The sequence below is a fragment of the Physeter macrocephalus genome, chromosome 7 (genome assembly GCF_002837175.3).
Source record: "Physeter macrocephalus isolate SW-GA chromosome 7, ASM283717v5, whole genome shotgun sequence".
NCBI lineage: Eukaryota > Metazoa > Chordata > Mammalia > Artiodactyla > Physeteridae > Physeter > Physeter macrocephalus.
Genome location: NC_041220.1, coordinates 1,954,793 through 1,961,045, shown reverse-complemented (window position 1 = coordinate 1,961,045; position 6,253 = coordinate 1,954,793). Strand labels below are relative to the sequence as shown.

Below are 6,253 nucleotides of genomic sequence, written 5' to 3'. Positions count from 1 at the left end.
TATTAGTAAATTTGAACATTTAAAAATATGGGAACATTCGCCTGTCAGAAATATTGCAAGTCAAATATTCCTTGGACTTTAGTTTGAAAAGATGGAAGGAAATACAGTATCCTTCTGGTTCAAAAAGAAAAAAAATAAAAATGTGTGTCAAACTTACCAGGGTCAAAGTTAACCCTGGCTTAAAATATATTAGTAAATTTGAACATTTAAAAATGTGGAAACATTTGCCAGTCAGAAATAGTACAAGTCAAAGGAGGGGCCTATCCTCTGTCAATTACTTCTCTAAAGGGAAAACTGGAACCAAGCAGAAGCCTCCAGGCACCCCCTCCCGCCAAGTACAAAGGCCCCTGCATGTCTCCTGCCTCTGGTTGTAGAAAAGCTGAAGTCTCCCAGGCCTCCCTGAGTCACAAAGAGTGGCCTCGAGCAGTTAAGGATCAGGACAACAGAGTCACAGCCTCAGTGTCTGATGCACCTTCCTGAGTTGTTTTACAGATGCTGTAGCTGCCACCAGCGGGAAAAAGCCAGACTGTAGCCATGACATAAGCTACTCCAACTTGAGCAGTACTGAGTCTACGGCCAGCACGATTCCAAGAACTGGCCTCAAGAGAATGGGATTAACGCGATTGCTCATAATAATCTATGTCTTTGTGGGCATCAAAATAATTGCAGCTTGTTCTGTAAAGGAGCAACTAAAATTGTCAGCAAAGAGATGCTATGGACCCATGTCGACATCCTCCACTCTGAGAATACAGCGCCCCATGTCAGCGTGAAGAAGTGACAGAAGATGGACCTTCACCCCTGATCCCATAGAAATGGAATGATGTCTGACTGGGGATTTGTAAGCAGCTCTTTGCAGGAAACCGCCCTCAGCAGGAAGCCCCTTTCCTTGTCACTTTAGCAAAGCTACATTGTAACTAACTTTCAAACTAGGCGCCCCCACGCTCTACTCATCTCCAGGCCAAACACACCATTCACATCTGGCGATCACACAATGCCTTGCCTAACCCGTTGGTTTTTTTCCATAGATCAAAGAGGTAGAAATGAAGAATAAGTAATTAACAGATGACCAGATCCCTTCCCTAGCTTCCCTTCGAGTAGTCTGTCAAACAGACTGTGTGAACAAGCTGTGTGAACAAGATAGCATCTAAAGAAAGGTCACAAGGAGTCGACAAGCCTGCGCACAGTGGGGGACTGCGACAGCTGTGACCACCTGTCCCCATGATTAACTAAGATTACTTCCTTTTTTCCCCTTTAAAAACTTTCATGGCCCAGCAGAATATTTGGAGTTCATTTTATTTATTTATTTTTTTGCGGTACGCGGGCCTCCCTCTGTTGTGGCCTCTTCCGTTGCGGAGCACAGGCTCCGGACGCGCAGGCTCAGCGGCCACGGCTCACGGGCCCAGCCGCTCCGCGGCACGTGGGATCCTCCCAGACCGGGGCGCGAACCCGCGTCCCCTGCATCGGCAGGCGGGCTCTCAACCACTGCGCCACCAGGGAAGCCCTGGAGTTCGTTTTTGAGTGAGCCCGCCTTCTCCCCAGATTGCCAGCTTTCTGATTAAAAGCAGCATTTTCCATTTCTACCAACACTGGCCTCTTGGGTATCGACTTGAGTTCAGTAACGAACCCACCGCTAGGAGCCTAAGGAGTGCAGAGGGGCATGTCCATGCCCGACACTCCCAGTCTGAGCTGGAAAAATAGGGGGAAGAGTGGGAAATGGACAAGGATGAAGATACACTAGCTCAAACCGCATCCTTTTCCAATTCAATTCTGATTTAATATTAGCAAAAGAAGCAGAGCTCTGTGAAGACACGTAACATAAATTTTAACAGATGGCTTTGGACTTTCCCCATCACTAAATCTACTAATGTTATTGTTCTCAAAAGACTCTGTATATATTATTTTTATATATTTAGATAACCATTATAGAACAATAAACTTGTTCCTAACTGCTGGATATAATTTTAACTAAATTAGTTTCTATCAAAACAATTTTAAGACATATAAGCTAGTATTGTTTCAGCTGCTCTTTGTTATGTGTGACATATCCTATTATTCTGGCTAAAATAAATTCTACTCTATAGCGATTACTTCTTAACGTAATTTTGTTTTCACATCTTATATTACATTTAAATATAAATATGTTTAAAGTAAATTAAAGGTAACTAAATTATTAACATACATTTTGAACAAAAATTTTTTTTTTTTTTTTTTTTTGGCGGTACGTGGGCCTCTCACTGCTGTGGCCTCTCCCGTCGCGGAGCACAGGCTCCGGACGCGCAGGCTCAGCGGCCACGGCTCACGGGCCCAGCTGCTCCACGGCATGTGGGATCCTCCCGGACCGGGGCACGAACCCGCGTCCCCTGCATCGGCAAGCGGACTCTCAACCGCTGCGCCACCAGGGAAGCCCAATCATTCTTAAATAACCATGGTAAGGACCAACACACTTCCAGTCCATACATTTATGGAGAACCTATTATGTACAGGGCATTATTTGGGGTACTCTTTGGAATATGAGTCAGATGGTAGAGTGCATTACACTCAGTTTCATAGAGGAAATAAAATACACATATATATTTATTAAAATAAAAAGGGCATCTGGAGTAGGAGGTAAAGGGGAAGCATTAATTATCTTCTATGAATGGCATCAGGATAAAGGTAGTTCTTCCAGATGAGGGGATCCATATATATTGCATACCTATTCCAGAGACTTGTTCAGTGTGCATTTTCTTATTGATGCACAAAACACTTTGTAAGAAAAGACAAATGTTAGACTTACTTTACTGATAAGATTTTTTTTAATCAGTTTTTAGTTCTGACCATCTTAGCTAATAAATGAGATATGTAAAACTCCAAACAGTTGTCTTATTTCAAACATCATGTTCTTTCACCTATTACAGTTTATAAAAAAGCTAATAATTGAATTGATTTTGAAAGAAGAGTGAAAATTCAACGTGGAGAATAGAAAGAAGAGAAGGAATTTTTTTTTTCAATATGGAACCTTCAGCTTAACGTGATTACAGTACATCTGCAGTAATGGAGTAATCCTTTTAAAATGCAACTAGAAGAAACGATGACACAACTAAAGTGGCATTTGGTGTGAATCCATAGGTGTTTAAACTTCAAATCCAACCAAGAATTTTGTTACAATCTCTTTCAGCTTTGCATCCGACTCTTCTGAGATCTTTCCATCTGCCCAGATTTTGCCCAACAGGGTTTGGTGTTGGCTGATAACATGAAACAAGAAAGCATTCTCAAACTTTGTGATCTTGCTGAGCTCCAGCTTATCAAGATACCCCTGCCATCTGCATAGATAACAGACACTTGCTCTTCAATAGCCATGGGATTCATGTACAGGTCTTGAACTTCTTTTGTGAAATCTATTTCTACATGTTTTATTCTTTTTGATGATATTGTTAAGTAGAATCATTTTCTTAATTTTATTTTCAAATTGTCCATTACAAGTGTGTATAAATATAGTTGATTTTTGTAAAAAAAAAAAAAAAATAGCCATGGGACAATACCGTCCTTGCTTCAGCAACTCGGTCAGACGCACACCACGACTCAAGGGTGGTTGAGTGGCAGCGTCGAGGTCAGAAACAAATTGGGCAAAAGCAGCAGCCTCACAATACTGAGCCAATCCCAGTTTCACGGCACCTGCCACATGTTTCATGGCCCTGGTTTGCACAGCAGATCTGACACGGGATACAGACAAACCAAACGTTAATGGAAGGATGGATACCTTTGTAGAACAATTCAGTTTCCAAGAAGATCTGTCCATCAATGATGGAAATGACATTCGTTGGAATGTAAGCAGACACAACACCAGACTGTCTTTCTCTGACTGGTAAAGCAGTCAAGGAGCCACCACCAAAAGAATCGTTCGTTTTGTCTGTTCTCTCTAGCAGTCAGGAGTGCAGGAAGAACGCATCACCAGGACAGGCTTCATGACCAGGGGGTCCGCGGAGCAGCAGAGACACCTGACAATAAGCAACAGCCTATTTAGATAACTCATCATAGATGATCAAAGCATGTTTGCCATTATCCCTAAAATATTCTCTCATAGAACATCCAGAATAAGGAGCCAGGCGCTGAAGTGGGGCAGCATCCGAGGCAGTAGCTGAAACCACAATAGCGTACTTCATGGCATCTGCATCTGTAAGTCTCTTCACCAATTGAGCAGCAATGGCTCTTCTGACTAATAGCAACGTAGATACAGTATAGCTTCTTCTTTTCATCAGATCCATCATTGAATCATTTCTGGTTAATGATTGTGTCAATAGCAATTGATGTTTTGCCAATCTGTCAGACACCAATAATCAGCTCACGCTGACCACGACCAATTGGCACCAGCTGTCCACAGCCTTAATGCCAGTCTACATTAGTTTCCGCACAGAGATCGGGGCTTTCAGGCTAACTCGCCTTTGGATCTTGGAACCAACTGGACCCTTTCCATCAGTGGTATTACCAAGGGCATCTGCTACACGACCCAAAAGTTCCTTGCTGACTGGAACATCCACAATAGCCCCAGTTCTGGTCACAATATCTGCTTCCTCAATTAGTTTCTCATTTCCAAACACGACAACACCAACCTTGTCAAGTTCCAAGTTCAGAGACATACCCTTTAAACCTGAAGAAAACTCTACCATTTCTTCCGTTTGAACATTTCTCAGCCCCCGTACCTGGGCAATACCATCACCAATACTTGAAAACATGCACCGTCTCTTCAAGGTCAACAGAGGTGTCGCCAATAATAACAGAGGACACCTCAGCAGTGCCAGTCTTCCGAAGACGAGATTTAGAGGCATGGAGATTCCTTGCAGCAACGAAGGACGACCCCAGAGCATTTTTGGAGGCCATCCCGGCCTGCCCAGGGAGGGCGCGGGCCACGGCCGCGGCGACGCACAGGGACAGCATCTTTGCAGGTCCTCCTCACGTGCTTCCTCTGCATTCGCAGCCTTGGGACTGACTGAAAGAGAGGGAGTTTTGGTTCAGGAGGGCATGAGCAAATCTGAAGTCAAGAAATTTAGGGACGATGTGGGTAATAATGGGTGTTTTTCTCTGGTTGGATATAAGATATATGCAGAGAAGTACAGTAATAGATATCTGAAAAATTATTTTGTGCCCAGATGGTAAATATCTTCGAATGCTGCGATGATGACTACGCTTTATTCCAGAGGTAACTGGAAGTTCTTGCAAGCTTTTGATTAGATAAAAATAAATAAATAAAAATAGAGTATGTGGAACTGTACTTAAGGAGTACAGGGAAAAGTGGAGGTAGGTAGCTTCTGAAAGAGAGATCATTAGGACATGAACCAGAGTAACAGGAACATGGTAATGGGGAGCAAATGAGAAAGTCATTTCAAAGGCAAAGAGAGGGTCTTCCCGGGTGGTCCAGTGGTTGAGACTTTGTCTTCCAATGCAGGGGGTGCGTGTTCAATCATTGGTCGGGGAGCTAAGATCCCACATGCCTCATGGCCAAAAAACCAAAACACAAAACAGAAGCGATAGTGTAACAAATTCAATAAAGACTTAAAAAAAAAAAAAAGAAAAACAAAGGCAAAGAGAGTCTCAAATAAAGCATAAGGCATATTATTGGACTGTTGTCAGATATTGTAGAAGACGAAAATCGAGAATTAATGAAAAAATCGTCTGACAAATTGCTTAATTCTAGATTACTAGAATTAAAAAATCCTTCAAAATGTTCAAAAATTTTAAGAAAACTATAAATTTAAAAAAATAATTAAAAACTGAATGATTGTCAGGAGTACAAATACAAGGATGTATCAAAAATGTTAATAGCTGAGCTTCTAAAAGAAAAACAAAAATTTTAAAACATCATTCTGTTTATGAGAGATTTGTTGAGTGCTTACAAATAAATACTTGGAAAAGATATTGACAAAAATTTAAAAACACATAAAAAGAAAGCAAGATAAAAAACACTAACAATTTTAAGCCACAAAAACTTTTCAAAATATGTACACACAAGTTTCATATAAAAAAATCTTCCATGACACACTTTAATAGGTAATGTCCACCTATATTCTCCATTTCTGAGTGTATCATTTTAGCTACTGACACAATAAAACAATGACAAATGCCTCCTCAAAAAGCCTGATTTTCAACAACGGTCAACTATTAATTATCTAAGAATACATGGGGGGCTTCCCTGGTGGCGCAGTGGTTGCGCGTCCGCCTGCCGATGCAGGGGAGCCGGGTTCGCGCCCCGGTCTGGGAGGGTCCCGCGTGCCGCGGG

The 6,253-nt window shown here is 42.0% G+C and overlaps 1 pseudogene; it reads right to left on the bottom strand.

Moving 5' to 3' along the window:
• Positions 1 to 3,112: 3,112 nt before the first annotated feature.
• LOC102980471 (ATP synthase subunit alpha, mitochondrial-like) lies at positions 3,113 to 4,914 on the bottom strand (annotated as a pseudogene).
• Between the last annotated feature and the right edge of the window lie 1,339 nt (positions 4,915 to 6,253).